At 37.4% G+C, this 18,537-nt stretch overlaps 1 protein-coding gene across 2 annotated transcripts in view; it reads right to left on the minus strand.

Annotated features, from left to right (window-relative positions):
• The window catches only part of adgrl1a (adhesion G protein-coupled receptor L1a), an 87,857-nt gene extending 75,787 nt beyond the window's left edge, over positions 1-12,070 (minus strand). For both annotated transcript variants that reach the window (XM_042005056.1, XM_042005047.1), the window contains exon 1: positions 11,232-12,070. The gene's annotated coding sequence lies outside the window, so the exon portion shown is untranslated. The remainder of the gene's footprint in view (positions 1-11,231) is intronic.
• Between the last annotated feature and the right edge of the window lie 6,467 nt (positions 12,071-18,537).

The raw sequence follows: 18,537 nt of genomic DNA on the forward strand, positions 1-18,537 counted from the left end.
GGAGAAAATTAGAGGGAAATGTAAAATAGAAAACTGGGAAGAGTAAGTGAAGATTATAGCCTGCTCTTCCTTCCTTTTCCCTCCCTCAGCCTGTATTGTGCTGAAAGCCCTCTCTCTATGTCACTACATGGTTATTAGATGTTGCATTTGTTTCTATGTAATTTGTTTGTTTTCCTCGCTTGTTAATTCTATCCAGTGGGAGAAGAGCCAGAAGAGGGAGAGATTGTTGCAAGGGATGAGGGTCATAAATTCCATATAAACCCCGATGTGGTACGAAACCCCAACCTGCTCCTTCTCTAGTATGTTGGAACAAGGAAGGGATATTGTTTAAAGCCCATGGCTTTAAAAAAGCTCAATATCTGGGTTCATTGGGGGTCATTTATATTTCCATCCATGTCTGCTTGCATCAAAGGGTATGTGTGTGTATGTGTGAGGGGAGGGGGGGGTTATGAGAAAGGAGAAAGTGAATGTAGGGCAAGCGTAAGTACACTTGTCAAGGAAAGGAAGTCCACACAAATGCATGTAAGTGCAGAGAACAGGGGCAAGAGATTGTAAACAGACACATATTAGGAGAAACAGAGAGCACATAGACATTTAGGTCTGTAAACTGCAAATGGTAGGTGAGCAAACAGTTATGTGTGTGGGCTGAGGATTATAATTATTTAGACTAGTCAAAAATAGTGTGTGAGGCCAGAACAAATTGTTTAAAGGTTAACAGAAAGAGCAAAGAAAAGAGGTTAATGCAGATGCTTTGAGACTATTATTATCATGAAAAAACCTCCAGGTTAATGGAAAGATGAAATTAAAAATGCATTCTCCTAGCAGGGACCACAAGCAGCATCTCTACGTAAAATGGTTTAAACAAACAACATAACCTGTGTACTGTAGGTAACCACCTAAAGCAAGTTGTAAGATAATGTTTTGCATCAACTCTTCTTGCTGAATATACAGTGGTTTCACGATTTGTATGTCTCAAAGCATTCAAGCAAAAGATGTTTTTGGCATCACAAGGAAAATGTTGGGACTGTCTGTTTTGTTGTGATGATGAATGTACGGAGCCACATAACACATCCTGCTGTTTCAAGATGAAACACGAAAGCTAGTTTGCTGTTGCCTGCCACAAATGTGTGTTTTCCTTTGTTTCCCTTGGTTTTTCAACGGTAGTCAAGTCTCTGCTTTATACGAAAGCACACTGCTGTGCACAGAATAAGAAAATCAGAGTGGAGGTGAATGCTAGATACAGCAAAAGATTGATTTTGAGGTCAGTAATCCAGTTATCCTCTGTTCAAATGTTACTTTAATTTAACTAAAACAGTCCAGATAACATCTTGACATGATCAGTGCAATGATTTGAGTAATGGCTGAATTAAGTTAAAATCAGGTTACTTCTGTTCAGATAACATCTTTGTAGAAATCAGCTCTGCTGTCAAAAAGGCTCTGAAAAGGGTTTGATTTTCATTTGTGCCTTCTAACACAGCTGAGGAACTTTAGGCACACAAAATCTACAACGTAATTTATACCCATCTTAAATGTTTTCATTCAATACCATCAAAAACCACAAAAATGCAAAGTATCTCCCAAATCCTATTTCTAAGTAAGCTTAAGGATCATTCCCTCAATATGTTTAGTCATACGTCTTGTTAATATAATGCATAGCAGAAATGTCAGCGGAATACAAAATGCTACCCTTTGCATCTGTTTGAACATGTATGGTAATTATGACCTGAGCTGCAGTCCATGTTATATGATTAAATAAACTCACTGAGTACGAGTTTTAATTTCTGCTATATTAAATTACATCACATTGCATGGTTGAGTTTGCATCCCATTAATAAGTCACTGCTGCCCTCACTTGATTTTCCTTGTAGAATCTACAATGACTTCAAAGCTCTACAACAGCATACGTAATATCTTTCATAATCACAGATGATGATTATTTTGTATTTTTTTTTTATCTGATATCTTGTTTATCATTTGGACTTAAGATACATCTAGCTTTGCTTTTTCTTTAGCTTTTTTTTTAAATCCCATCTTTTTCATGCACCTTGACCTTTTATCCACATTTATTATTATTATTTATTAATTTATTCTATGGTGGAAATATTTAAATTTAAAATGGGCACCAAGTGAAAACTTATATTTGTGGTGATAGATATATATTTTTTTACTTTTAATACACCACTTCCAAGAAAACAACTTTTTATTCTTTTGTACATGAACCACATTTGTGTCTTTATTAGAACAAACATTTTTGACCTTATAAGGTAGAAGGACATTTCTGACATTATTTCTTTAAGGTATTTTTTAAGACAATCGATGCTCATAACGCTAATCTCAAATAAATAGGTTTGAATTCCTAAATTAATTTAAATAGTGACTAAAAATTAAACTAATGAGCGAGAAACAAGAGTAAAAAATATAATGGGATCGAGCATAAAGTGAACTGAGCCATGGATTGAGCCAAAGATGCACAAAATTCTGTGAAACTGTATTTCTATATGTGGTCATTGTCATTTCCAGGTTCAGTCATGCCCATGAGCACAAATCAATACAGAGCAATACTTTAATGATGTTACTTTATGATGTTTCCATGTGCCGCTGTGAGACTGAAACCTCGAGATTAAGAATGTTTGAAATCTTTGTGGATGTAGATATTTTTTTTCTTTTTTTTTCTTCATTTTTCTAATTTTTTAAATACAAATAAGTAAAATGCATATAAATGTTAAACACCATGCCTACTGCCACAAAAAGCAGTGTACAAAGGACTAACTGTATAGATGCAGGCCAATTTATAGCTGGAATTCTGTGTAAGAGCATCTTTAGTTCCTTACATAAGGTATAGGAGAAAAGAGATGTGTGAAGCTTTTACTTTTATCTATAATGAGCCTGAACAAACATCTCCAAACAAATGCTCTTCTTCTAGAGGCAGTGGAATCAGATGAGACAGCTGTCAGAAAGCATCTATATCCATTCTGAGTTAGCTCTAATTAGGGAATGGCTCTCACTCTTCTTGCCCATGTTGACAGATACTGCTCAATCACGACACCAATGCTGAACACTGCTCCAACCTTACATTATACAACTAGCAATTCCACTACATGCTCCTATTACAAACTGACAACTCAAACAACACAGCACAATCCACATCTATGCATATAACGTACTGTACTTTACTTGCAGTGCGTGCATGCTTACAAACACATCGATGTTGAACATATGTGTGCTGAGTCTGCATCCGATTTGCCATTTTATGACATACAGTTGCAGCAAGCTTTTGCATTTGCAGAAAAGAGGAGGTATAAATTCTAATTACTGCCATTCCAATAACTGGGTGACAGCTTCGGAGCATAAAGATGCACAGCTAGTTGCGCAAATGTACAGAAAGAGATAGATACACAAATAAAGCACCTGCACAGCCTCATAAACACATACTACATTTTTATTGCACACTGAATTAATCAGCTCTTAGACAAATAGCTGAATAAATACTGTAGATAAGCAGATCAATATTGTACACTCAATTCATTTGAGTTCACAGAGGTGCCAAATTCTGCATAGTTTCATAGCACACTGATTAAACTGGCACCACATTAATTCAGTAAATCAATAAAAACCAATCTGTCAAATAAATCAAGTCACATGGATGACTGGAGCCAATTGGGGGGCAAGAACACATTAAAATTCCCTTACTCCAACTGCATATCTATGTCAAGCAGGCAGCGCACTGATTTGCTGTGTGGATTCCACAATTTGTTGAATGAAAATGATTAATCCATGAAACAAAAACCAGGGTGCCAAGAAAGCACATGGTAATTCTATAATGATCAAAGACTCAATTAAATCCTCTCCCATCCTGCTCCCTAAATGCCTCTGTGGCAGCAGAAAATGTGTGCATGCCTGCTTTTGGTGGCCAGTTTATGTTATACTGAATGTGTCTCTTTTGCATTTTCTCTGAGCTGTGAGGTGACTGGAGGTTAAGATGCGGTCTTGTAACTATCCTTTGTGGTTAGATTACATCATAGTGTATGGTTCATTTTCATACAATAGCATTACAGGAGTACAAGTGGTTTGATAGAATTTTTTACTGTATTATAGGCATAATCATTATGAAAGTCAGTGTTAGAACGATTCACAATTTACCACTGAGTCTCTCATGGTGCCCATTATGACAACATGCTCGAAGTGGCAAAGCACTATTGCTAAAACAATGCTCTAAACTGCTGCAATGCAGTGTAGTTTTTTTTTTTAAACAGCTTAACCACCTTCACATGGCAACAAAAGGTTCAGTGACCTTGTAATCTTTGGTGGAAAACTACTTACAATGGTCAAATTGTCCATTTGCTCACTTTCCAGTCCAAGCAATCTAGTGCTGTTAAGTTTCAGCTAAAACCCTTTTATTCAACAAAAACTGTTCAATACAATTTTTGCATGGTATACCTGAAGTAGTGTAAAGAAACTTTACACTCCATCAGCCAGCCTAGACCATCATGCATTGTGCCCTGGAGATAGCAGCTACTGAGCTCAGGGAGAGTGCAAATACCAGCTAGTTCTAATACTTTCAGCTAATTATTGTGATTTTCTTACACATTTGTACCTGGTTAACATAATACTGCTCAATCATCTCAACTGCATAGTGACTATTTCCTTTTTCCTCCCTGAAACACAGCTTTTGGAAAGGAAAATATTGGTCAATTATGTACAAGAACTAAATTTGAAATATAACTTGTTTGGAGTAAATTATTTGCATACAAGCTACACTAAACTGGGCAAGCACTGCACTCTTAAAACATTTGTGTGTCAAGAGTTGGTTTGTTGTGACATATTCAAGTGTTTTGTATGGGTTGTATTAGTTTATAGTTAGATTATTATATAGTTTCAGCTGCAGTTAGTGCTTGCAGTGCTTGTGTAGATGTACAGTACAATAAAAATATATGTATGCTCAGATTTGTGTGATAAAGTTTTGTGCTAGCTTTGTGGAGAGATGTTAATTGTAACATGTTGCCACCAAAAACGGCAAATGTGCTGTCTATTACCTTAGATTTAGTATCCATATTTGACCAAATATTAGGACTTTGCACCACAGTCTAGTCCCTAATCCTGTTTCTCCTCAAGACAGAGGTTACTGTACAGCACACTGCAGAGATTGCTATGATGCATTTGCTGTATGAGTACAAAGGCTAATATTATGAAACATATGGTGGACAGCAATAACAGCAGTAAGGTTAATTCGCTGTTGCACTCATTCATGTATGTGCATGGAGTCTGAGAGGGGAATCTATGATACAGCCAGTATGAGTAGTATTTTCCTGCATCCATATGTGCAAAGGAGCAGAGGGCAAGAGGATTGGAGATGAACAGCACTGGGTACTCTCAGGTGAAACATGCAAAGTCCCAACATAATTATAATCCTTAATTAATCCACCCCGGATGTGCTCTCTCTTTTTCACTCTATCAAAGTTCATTGCTCTTGGTGTTTATGGACTTTTTCCATCATAGTGTGCCTCCCCATATCTTTCAGATCCGGCATCTATCTGGTCTACGTTTACTGCTTTAGGTGGTTGTGCAGCTGTTTATGAATGTAAGTGCTCTTTCACACCTCTTGCTTGGAGCCCCATCTCCTCTACCATCCCCCTCCTCATCTCTTCATCTCTCCTTTCTCTGCCTGCATCCCTCAAACTCCCATCTTGGCAAACACGAAAACAAGCAGCTTCTTTTGGTCCCACACCTCTTCTCACAGCTCACAGCATGGAACACAAGATGCACAAACACAAACACAGTACACTCCAGTCCAACACCATATACTCCAAGGGGAGTGTTGCTGACACAAATATGAACCCACTGGAGCCATCCTCGGAGGAATGACTCAGGTGAGTCTCAGGTCAACATCTCTGTTTATAGACATGTCTCTCCTAATTCCACTGCCTGACCAGATGTGTTGATACAAGAAACAGTGTTGAGCATTTTACAGCAGCATTAAATTGAATCTGAGTGGTTATTGGCATACAGTGAGAAAGACAGCGAATTGTGCAAACAATAGTGAAAGAGAGTAACACTGGATTCCTTCAGCAGCTGCTGGAGGGTCTGCACATGGCACTAAGCTGAAGGTAATTAGGATAAAGGTGCCAGTATTGACACTGGTAAAATAAGAGCACCAGGTGTAAGGAGGAGTGACGACGACTCCTGCTATTACCACTCAGCCTCCTGCTCTGTCTGTTTTGGCCAATTAGAGGAACTCATCTGCCACTCCAGTCTGAACCCTTTATTAAGCTAGCAGAAAAACACAAGGATTGATTGGACAAGCTATTAGGTCAATTGATAAGTGTTTCCTTTCATCTGTATGCTCCTCTTCAGATGGACAGTTTGAATGTAGAAAACAACTCCAATTACCTGAAGACAAGTGTTTAACTTCCTGACTTCTTTTCATATTTTCCTTTGTGTAAAATGGTTAAACTTTCTCCCTTCAGCTCCTTTGGGATTTTTGGTCTTCGTGTAAAATTTGTTCAATTTGTGCAAGATTTCAAAAGTGCCTTGGAACAGACTTGTTTTCTGTATGTCATAGGCCTGTTCTGGCATCCTTACATTTCTCTCTGATGGCATCTGTGGTTTCCTACAGGTACAGAGGGACTACAAATTGATCTCATGGCATAAAGAGCCACATGCCATTATGCACTTTTGGCAGGAGCTGCCATAACCAGTTTCCTCAAATGCCAAACAACCTGCAGGGCAAGATTACACTGATTTGTGATCATTATTCTGAAGTGTCTTCAAAATCGTATGCCACTGGACCTTGAAAATCTGTTAAACACATGTTAATAAATTAAAACGGACAGGGACAGCTGATAACTGGTTTTCGAGGTTGCTTCTTGCAACATCATTTCAAAACTAGAAGGCTTAATGGAGAGAGTTAACCATTACAGGCACCCTGATAGCCAAATGGTTGAGGCATTTTCTCTACACAGTCTATCTCCACTGTGACTATCTAATAAAGCAAGAAAATACCAAAACATCTATCAAGAAAGGAAAAAAAAAACACTATTACAACACGAGATTGTAATCTAGTTGTTGCGACTGCAGTAAAACATGCTTTGAACATCAATTCACGGTCCTCTTCCTCCCAACAAATCTGTGTAAAACTGAATGAACTGCTGGTGAGACTGATTGGTCACATTGATTGAGCATCACTGCGTCTTTTCACTGCTATTCACCAAGTCGTCTCTCAGTCAATAGGCACAACCCAAATACACCAAGCACTCAATCCAGTGTGTTGCTACATGGGCCAATCCAGCTAATTTAACACCCACTCCATTTATGAAAAAGAGTCCTTATCGATTTACTCTGTTCATGTGCTCTTGTTGCTACTGTGCATTTTCGCCATGCCGGCGCCTACACACACTCAAGGTTGGCAGCACTGAATTGAATTAGTGTGTGGTAGGATTCATGTAAGATTGGCTTCTCTAAACCCACACCTCCAGACTTTCTCCAAATGTAACAGAGATCAGAGAGCTACTGATACAGCTGCACGATGCTGTATGAGTACATGGCCACATTCACAGCAGACTCCACAGCATCACAAGTCTCAAAATGGACCGACATTGGCCATCGCTTTTGTACCTTATTACTACAGCAAAGATTGTCTCTGCCTGCTGTCTATTATGTACCCCCATCTGCTCCTGCACTCTCTACTCTTCATCCTCTTCTGTTTTCTTTACCTCTCCTTATCCCTTTATTTCCAATCCATTACTGCATACTTATGCTTCCAAAATGTAATCTAGCATTTAAGGGAAAAACAGTCAACACATTACAAATAGCCTTAGTAAACATAATAGGGTATTTTTGATTGCAATAATGAGACCAACAACGTCTGTTAAAAACCATTTCCAGAGTGTTTTGTTGGCGGTGGTAAAACACTGAATCACAATAACTGTCATTATAATCATAATGGCTTTCCTGTTAGGACAAGTCTTATCAGGCTGTGACAACTACCGAACAGCCACTGGCAGGTAAACAGTGCCGCCTACAAAGAGAAGGAGTGAGGTAAAGCTACAGGCACAACACAATAATAAGCTTCTAGGTCAGTCTACAGAAAAATTGCCCCACAGAGACAGAGCATTTCAACATTACAAAAAAGGGCATAGAAGACCACTTTTTGTCCATGCACAGGGGGTACACAGGTATACATCACCTCATGGGACACTATAAAAATAGGAATGCATCGTACCAGTGCCACATCTTCCACTGCATAGCTCTGCTCCAATGAGATGGAATAGGCTAAAGAGAGCTCTCTAATATTAAACTCCAATGAAGCTATGACAGACCTTTAGGTGATTTGTGTGCTATGCAGAAATAATATAATGAAGAAAGGTCAGAAATGCCCATGTAGCTACAATTCAATCTCGTAAAGGTTTGTTTTTTATTTGTTTCAATTACAAATGTACAGTTACAACAAAGCTAGATGGACAGTGGACATTTTAACACGAAGTAAATACCCCTGTTCTTGGGATACAGTAGTAAGGGCTTGGGACTGACAGACTAGCATGTCAAGCTTGTGGCTCTAATCGGATATCATATCTGCAAACCTTTCATCATCAAAAGGCAACTCTGAGATTAAGTTTACCATCAGAATATACTGCAGTGTCACTCTGGAAATCCTCTGTTCACTACAGGCACAAAACATTCTCCAATAAGTCCGTCCTGGATATTTAACAGTGATAACATTCATGTACTAAAGTGTGTGTTGTTAAGCGTGTCTTGCTTTTAAGATTACATCCGCTACAAACTTTAAGGACTCAAAATGATTCAATATCTACTGGTGAGTATGTGAAACAGAGCAATGGTTTCAAGGTTTTACAGTTTATATGTAGTAAATGTTGTGGGTATTTGTAGCTTAACAGTTGTCATTTTTGTCATTGAAAACATTCTTTATAAAGACTTAAAGGCAACAGTAGCAATCACAACACAAGTCTCTTTGATATGCGGGATAAAATATGCGATTTGAAATTATTTCTCTTGGCCTTGTGAATTAAGACATTTGCCACACAAGCCCTTCTTCAATTGTTGTACATTCTCCTGTTTTACTCTTACAGTTAGTCAGTTTTCTTCCCAGCTTTAAGATAACTCTTCATTTGGATTCAAAGTCAGCAGTCCTTTCATTGACTTGTAGCATTCAGAATGTGTTGCTTGCTGTATTTGATGGCCATGACATTAAGAATTAAAAAAAAAACCTGTGGAGTGCTAATATGATACCAAACATTTGTATTTTTTCTTAATTCAATTAAGTGTTATTATTTTTCAAATAAGTGTACATGCAGTTCATGTACAGTAGCTGTCGTGAGAGTGTGAAACATTATAGGTCATTTTCTGAAATTCATATTACTGCTTTTTCTCTGCTTATTTTCTATTAACATATTCATTTAGTCAGCCTTGTCAAAGAGCTGTAGGGGGTACATAAATATTGCATAAAGGAGAGAGTAACAAAAATGCAAGAAAAATGTAAGAGTGCTCATTTTGGGAATTAGTATTCAGATTCATAATAAAGACTATTTGTATGTGCACATGTGTGCACATACAAAAACTCACACACATACATTTAATGTAGTGTGCTTGCACGCATGTGGATTAAATACATATTATTTATAACTAAACACTTTGGAAAAATTGGAATAAATTTGCTCGTGCGTGCACACATTATCCGATACATTCTAAATGCAGCATTTCCCTCACATTCAGTTTTTTCAGTAGAATAATAAGGTTATTAAATCCTCACCACAACATTGCAGAGGCTCAAAATACTCACCCTGAAATAAATTAAATTATGATTAGTAACTTATTAAATGTCTGATGATCATTAATTCCATGCTAATATATGACTATTATTCAACAACTGAAAGGCGAGAATAATTTTTCTGATGGTGATGTGACACACAGACAAGGGGGAAATAAATCCTTCTGTCTTCCTGGGGAGTGTATTTGGCAGTAAACCAATTCTAAGCCAGGCTTCTTGAATGCCCAGATAACACAATCAGACAGTTGCAATATTGCTGTTTTACCACCTGAAGAATTTGAATTTCATTCAGCCCCTTCAGAATTGTAGACATGCCAAATTTTCCCCAAGAACTGGCACTACAAACACAACGTAACTCTATGAAATGAGAAAAAAGGTTTACAAGCTAAAAATAACTATTTTGGGGGTCTTTCTTGTGTGACTCAGGTTCAATTTTATCATGATAATACAGAAAGACAAATGTTTAATTTCATCCTTCATCACTACAATATAGGCTGTCGATTTGCCTTTTTATTACATGTTTCATTATTAAATTGGGAATTAGTTCAGCATAGTAATATCATAATGGTGCCTCAGTTTTTCGTGACATGTACCCATAACATTAGGGGGTCACATTTGATTAAATTTAGATTTATTAAGATAGTGCTCCAGGTGTGTTTTTTCTAGAGAAGTAATATTTAGACATGAGCCAGAATGAATGGGGATGGAATTCGTGGGGTACACTCTAATTTGGGTTTCAGATAAGTTAGACTCCTCAAATACTTCTTGAGCTTCTTTCAGAGAGGCCAGAGAAGTCTGCTCTATTAAACAAGTCAGCCTCTAGGAAATTATTTGATGAGGTACAGGATTAATGATGTGGGATTGGCCAGAGCAGTTCACTTTGGGGTTCACTTTGATGTATTTATTCCTCTAATGTTCCATGAGATGCTTAATTTATTTCTCCCTTGGAAGGGTTCCATATTCTCAAGAAAAGAAATAACAAAAGGAGAGAAAGGTATGTTTTCAAAGATCATCAGCCAGTAGGGTATCTTTTTTCTGTTAGGCTATTGGCACTTTTCCGGCATATACTGTAGCTTTTACAAGACAAGCAAATGACCCTTCCAAAGCTTGAAGAGTCGATGTATTAATTAAAATCGCCTAAATCTGTCTGCGTGCAGGATAGGTGCTGTGTATGGGCCCACAGACTGGAGTCCTGCTCCAAGATTCTACTTATTTAGGACATTCAGGATGCAATTTAAATATAAAGCTATTGCATTTGATGCATCATAAACATGAACTCCTATCTGCCAAACCATAGAATATTGAATAAATAAATCTGTTTACATCCCTGAACACCTCACGCAGGCTCATACGGGATCCCTGTTTGGGACACATTTCATGTACTTATTATCGCGATGATATAACATGTATTCAGAGCACTTAAAATAAAAAAAAAAACTGTCAGTCTTACCTCGATCCCTCCAAACTCCTTCTGGGTTGCTCAGTGTGTCTCATTCATTCTAGTTTCTCTTCTCAGTTGCCTTCTTCTCCTTTTCTCCCCCTCTGGTTATCACTCGTTTTCTTCCCTCTGCTACCGTCTTCGTGCGAATGCATAAGAATTAAAAATTAATAGGCTGATACCTTAAAGTCAAACCAATAGAAAAAAATGAAAGGGAAAAAAAAACAAAAAAATAAAAAAAACGAAAAAAAAAAAAAAAAAGAAAAGGTAGTGGTTCAAAATCCTTACGGACGGAGTCGATTGTCACGAAAATGCGCCCGTCTGGGCATCAAAATAAATAGCAGCGACGCCACCATCATCCTGGATAGAAATAATAATGACATGAAGGTTACTATGACGCTGACGATGCCTGAAATCTTAAATTACAGAAGAACATTATCGGATCTAACTCGTGTTGTACGTCTGTCGCTGGTTAGAAGGTGCGCATGTGAACAAATGTACCACCCTCGCAAAACGTCTGCATGTAAGGCAAATCAGACTCTTGAATGTCTGACGTGCCTCCTCGCGCTTTACCTCCAAACTGACGACTCGTCACCTTCATGCAGCTAAACGGGTTGAGATCACCCGGTGAAATTAAGACAGCACGCTGACCATATGCGGTTATCTTGTGCGTCCTGACGCACAGAGCGGATCACTCGTCTCTTTTCCCTCTTTTGTCAGCAGGCAGCGCACACTCTCATCAGGACCATTCACGCGGTGTATTCAGCCACTGCAGGTCTGCATCAGGCTTATTATAACCTGGCACGGTCATCTCTAAATTTCTATCTGGTAGCTTTAAGATTGTTTTTACACAGTTTCTATGGTCAAGCCTAAGGGAGGGTAATATGTACTTCTTCCCGCCTACTGGTTATCGCCCAAGCTTTCTTGGTATAGCACCATTTTTTCCACGGCCTTACCCACGTGGTGTCTAAAGGTGGGGCTCAGGAACAACTACAGCTCCTTAAACCGATCATCTACTATTGCAGTGGTTCCCAACCTATTTTCCCTGACAACCCCCTTACCAAAGAGCTGTGGACCCCCTCGGCTGCCCGTGTTAAAACCATGCTTGCTTTTATGATTTCATTTGCTAGCTTCTCACCATAAATGATGCATTCTGACTGACTCCTTTCCTTTGATAAAAACCAAACTTAAGGTAATTATCTACATATAGCCTTAATTTTTTCTTTTATTTTTAAAAAAAAAAAGACAAATAATCAGCACAGTGGCATTTCTCAGTTATGTCTCATTATTAAAATGATGGAAAGTTAGTGTTTTGGGGCCCCCAAAACACTGGTCCCATGTGAATGAAGCACCCAAATAAGGGATAGACTGATATAGATTTGTTTTAATGCAAGATACCTTTTTTTTTAAATTTCCCATCAGCCTACCAATTTTCTTTCGTCGATATTTGGTGCCAATACAGCGTTTGCTCCCTCAATTTACATCATAAAAATGACAAAAAATATCAAATAATACAAGTCTAATTTTTAAAAAAAAATTTATTGAACTTTACACAAAATTTAACAAACAGTAAAAAGAGGTAGAACGTTCTGGTAGAACAAGTAATTTTGCTTACAGTAGCATTTAACAACCTAATCTTTGTTAAACTTAAATATACATTCAAATAAAAAAAAAGTTCAGTTAAGCATAAATAAAAATGACAGTAATGCACACACAAGCACAGAACAAGAAGCATAATATAGGGCACGCTGTACTATACTTAAATTTTAAAAGTAACCAAATTTCCCACCTGGTCGTTTATTGGCCTACGTTTTAGTGCACTGAACTTACATAATCTCTTGTAGTGCATGACTTTCCTAAGATAAGGAAAGTAAAGAGCAATACAAAACAAGAAGCAACTTGGCAAAATGTGCATAATATGCACATTGCCCCACTTCCAATACCCTTCACCCCACACAACCCTCACTGGAAGTTCTCAATACTCCCAGTTTCAGAGCTTATAATGGAGGAAACAGGCACTCTGCATTTTCTCCCGTTAGTCTGCACGGCTCCCGCAGGTAATGATCCAGCTGCATAAACTGCTTCTCCTCCTCATCAGTCTCTTCAGAAGCTGGTCCTTCTGCCAAGGAATTTCTATTAAATTATGTGAAAAACAAGTATAAGGTGAAAAGTAGCCACAGCAGTCTGTGCATTTTGAGCACCACCGATGGGTGAGCAGCAGCTGTTCTGGAGATCAGAGAACGGCCAGAGAGACACACAAACAACACATGTCCAAACCTCAGCCTGGTGGTCACTAAATGAGACACCCACAAACACCACGAAACTACATTGATAACACTGGCATTACCTAATCCTGTGACCGATGTTGGTAAGCCATGCACACATAGCCTAGCTACATCTGCAGCTCTCTAAATACAATGGCAGTTTTATAGATGACTCATTTCCATTTTCCTTTCTGACAACCAATTCCTGTTTCCAATTTCAGTTTATGGCAATGTTTCAACTAAGTCAAATGGTTAAAAGATGCTTTGAAAGTTTAAAACTTACCATTGCTTTGAAGCTGTTGCAGCCGGCTTCCCACTAGCACTCTGCTAGTGGGGGAGGGGCAATGCATGCGGACTGCAGCATCTCCAACAACACAAAGCTGCCAGTGGAAGTATGTCTGTTAATCATGCTGGGAAAAAGATATCGGTTAATGCATCCGCATATCGGACAATGCAAATTAAAAAAAATATATATATCAAATATCAGCCAATATACTGTATCATATAGCTGTATATATCAGTGGATTCTTAACCCAAATGATTAAAAAAAACTCTGTGTGGACATGAACTTAATTTTAATCTGGCTCTGAACAGTCAAAGCCTCATGGACCCCCGGTGCTCTTTGGCAAACCCCCTTGGGGGTCCAGGGACCCCACGTTAGGAACCACTGTTGCCTAAGAATGACCTACATGAGGAAAAACCTCAATACTTGATTCGCAAGTTAAATGTACTAATATTTAGTTACTTTTGATTCTACGTGAGATAATTTTTTAAACAACTTCTACATATCTGTTTTAAACAGTTATTGCTACCACTGCATTGATGTCATTGAACTTATCTGTTGTCTATGCATCATGAAATCAGGGCATGACTGAACCTTACTGAATAAAACTCAAGTGAAAACAAAAGAAAAAAAAAACTGAATTTTGAGTGTATTTCAATGGATAACGAAAAACAAATCATTTTGCTGCAAAATCCAATTTTGACATGATACAATTTGTGAATTAATAAACCATAATATCAGTCACAATAACACAGTGTGGGAGTCTGTGAAATAGACCCATACAGCTTTCATTCGTCTGAACAGAGATTACACCTGTAGATTACTCTCTTATAAATATCTTGCATTAATTTAAGTACTTTCTAGTTTCATTTTAAAATTCATTTTGGTGCTCAGGATGATGTTTGAGACTGATGTAAAAACACTGATTCAAACCAAATCTTCACAGTTGCTGCTTACTGTTCTGTACAAAGGCAAAGATGGATTTCTTTTTAATATAATTTATCTTTGTTGTTCTTAAAACAACATTATAAAAGAAAATCTAAATGGAGTTTTGCACTTAGCTGAAGTAGAGTCATAATTTACTAGTGCTGATGCTATCCAGGATGAGCAGGTTTGAGAGGATAGGGAAAAACTTTAAAATACGGAGCTGTGAACATCTTCAGAGTATTTCCAGTAACTTAATTTAGCTACTTGGGGACTTATGGGAGGAAAATGAGTCATGGCATGGCACACTGCACCAGTTTTGGACTGAGTAGGAATTTCTAGCAACAGAAGTAAATGTTTTCTTCAACCTGCTGAATTACTGGTATGCACCACTCTGAATAGTTTTCTCACTTGCAGAAGTGTCATTGGTAATACAGTGACAATATAGGCTGATGCTGCAACTCAAAGTCATTGGCAATGAACTAACTTGCAGCACAAGTTGGTAATATACAGCTGTTTGTTTTATTTGTCTAATTAATGAGAAGACACATGAAAAAGACCCATAAATAACGTGATGGCAATAAATAAATAATCATTATTTGATCAACAGATTAAGGTTGCAAAGAACTTTTACTACATTTCCAGTCCAGCATCTATGTTTTATATATAGTATCACATTATATCACTATTCAATATACTTACTTAAAGTGCCATATAACATTAATATTGCAGCATAGAGAATAGTACACAACAAAGCGGAAGCAATGTAAAGTATTAGCTTTATAATGTGCCCACATAAATCATTAAATACCAGCCTGGTGTCACTATAAACCTTCAAACCCTTAAACAGTTACAAATGAGAAATCTATGCTGATGAAGACGATGCTTGTTTTGTTTCTGTGTGTGTGTGTGTGTGTCTAATCTTGCACGACTGTCAGAGTGATGTGTTTCAGTTAGCTATGTGGTTGGTATGTCCAGCATGTTTTGTGTGTTTAGTGAAGCCAGTAATCTAGGAAATCGTCCGTAATGGAAGCCAAACTGTTTTCCCAGCTTAATCAAAATAAGCATGTTATGTGTAAAACAGCAACAAAAGCCCAAGAAAACACTGACTGAATGCCAAAAAAAAAGGCATTTCGAAGTGAAGTTACTTGAAAACAATGGTGATCTCGATCTTTTACTTTTCAACCATTTATTTAACACCATCCTCCAACCCCCTTTTACATCAAAATGCATTTTTTTGGCTCTCAGATGTGAAGCAAAGGTCCATTTCTGTCTATTTCACAACATATGGTGACAATGCGTTCCACCATGTATTGTTTGGGTCTAGACACCAATCAATAGATTGAGTTTTTGTTGTCTTACATTTTGCCATGAGATTACTACACATGAGAAAATTTAAACACGTTTACAACATGAATAAATGTGTGTTTCAATGCAATATTCCACCCAAAACAGATAGAATCAGGTTACAGGAAAATCTCTAAAATATAAGATGACGCTTTTGTCCACTTTAAATGAGAAGCTGAGCAGTACTTTTTGGTAATAAAAAAAAAACATCCAAATAAAAGAGTAGCTCTTTGCTATGCTGTTGTCACTAATAGTAATCCTTGATTTGTGATATTTCAGTAAAGGTATGTGGTGATGTTCTTAAGGTTACTGAAAAAATCTAATGTGTTATTTTCCAGAAGTCTCTTCTTGGGAAAAGTTTAATTAAATCTCTTTACGTCACAATAATGATTTGCTTAAAAGCTACAGTTCAGATCAGAGAAATGACAATTCTGGACAATCTTTTGTCTCCAGGTGAATAAAGAGTAAGTTATGCTGCCAGATAAAATTATTCAACTTCCATCACATACAATAATTGCACCGGTGCATGTTGCAATTTTTCTCTCCACTCTATAAATTATTTTGTCAGTTTCTCTTATAATAAGCAATGTTACAGTCTCCTGAATAGGCTCTACATGCCTTCGCCACTTTACCCTGTCATGCAACACCTACTTTGTTGTACTGCTCTCGCATTTATGTCAGCTGACCTTCATGGACCGCCCTACTCATAGTGTCAGTAAACAGGTAGCAGAATCTAGTTTGTGCTTCATGGTGATATCACTCTATCAGATTAATTGATTAATTTAAAAAAACAGTGTGGTCTTTATTTAAACTGCAGATAGACCTCACTACGGTACAGTCTGGACTACTAAGAACCAAAATGTGGGCATGCTTTCCAAACTCAAAGCAGTTGTTCTTTGCACCCTGGTCCCTTAGCAACAACAGTAGTGACCACAAATGTGCCGATTAGCCTTGAAAACATGAGCATGAAACCCTTATAAATAGTGCACCCCTAATTGAATCTTTTTGGTCATTAATACACTAAAAATCAAAAGATCTGAAATATAAAAAATGATTTCTATGCACAATGAATACTTTATAAGAAACTAAATGTGCAATGAAAACAGTATACAGCTGTTTTACAAGTAAAGCATAACAGCACACTCAATTAGATGTTTCCAAATGGATGTTTTACCCATGTGTTTTCAGAGTAAATAAAACATTTTTAAGAGTAAAGCTGGCTATGCTCAAAAATAATTATCATCTGCTTTCCATCTCTCCAATCTGGAAAAAAGCTGAAATGAGCAGATGCATCTAAAACACCCTGTGGAAAAGTCCAGCTAGTTTAAAAAACAGACTTCAATTTTATAGATGCCACATCATAATTACTTTCCTTCTCTTTCCCAAATAAAATAATCCAGATAAGCACTGATAAAAAATATGGATAAAAAAAAAGAAAAACCCCTGTGAGGAGAAGTTTTCACACTGAATAAATCCATTCAGGCTTGACCATGACTGACTGACCATGATGACTGTTAATAATAATTCTCTGTTCATTTGCGTTCCACATCACATTTAGATTCTCAATGCAACGATGTTTTGAATAATAACACTGAATTTATCAACAAAGCATTGGTCCTGTTTGTCTGCGCATTTCTGTGAAAAGAAAAATAGATTCATGCGGCAGGCATTTATTAATTTGTTCTAGCTCATGTTTGATTAATGCAAATTTTTCTTAGTCAGAGCTCATGTTGATGCGACACCATTATTTACGTAACACCTTACCCTCTTTGCAAATAGCTCTCATTTTCACAGTTATACGGCTTGTTTTGCACTGATTGACAATTTATTTCCTTTGCCACAAAACACAAAAGAGATTTTTCTTTCAGCAAGACTTTTTTACATTTTACTGTAATAATGTGACCAACAGAATTATATTTGATGAATAATAGCAGAGATGATTACTATTTATGAATTATAGGCTTTATTTTTGGTATTGATTAGACTTATATTAAAAACTACAGTGCATTACTTTTAGAATGAATTTGTTTCCTACAAAGCAATGAGCTGTGTGTATTAACACATTACCTGTATTTCCTGCATTTACAGTAGAAGGCCTGTAGGCGTAGAATTGAACACAATGGTGTGAAAGCAAACCATGTGGCACTGATAGGGTAGAAAACCAATGAAAGAGGTTAAGAGTCCCACAAAATTAAAAAGATATCCATGTTTGGGACCTGCAAATCGTTGGTGCGACCCCCTCAGCTTTTTTTTATGAAAACCTGTGACCACCAGAGCCCTCTTCCCATTATTCTATTTCCATCGGGATGTTCACAGTAAATGCGGCATTTCAACGTTTTTAGATACTGCATCCATAAAGAAACCCAACTACCTCTCTGCCTCACTCCCCCTCTCTCGCTAACACTCAATCTTGCTCTTTTTTCTCTTTTTCATTCGCTCTGTCTCTGTGACTCTCTTTTCCTTTTGCAATATGACATAGTCCATTATCTGCTCCTAGTAC

This window comes from Melanotaenia boesemani, chromosome 2 (genome assembly GCF_017639745.1).
Source record: "Melanotaenia boesemani isolate fMelBoe1 chromosome 2, fMelBoe1.pri, whole genome shotgun sequence".
NCBI classification, from domain to species: domain Eukaryota; kingdom Metazoa; phylum Chordata; class Actinopteri; order Atheriniformes; family Melanotaeniidae; genus Melanotaenia; species Melanotaenia boesemani.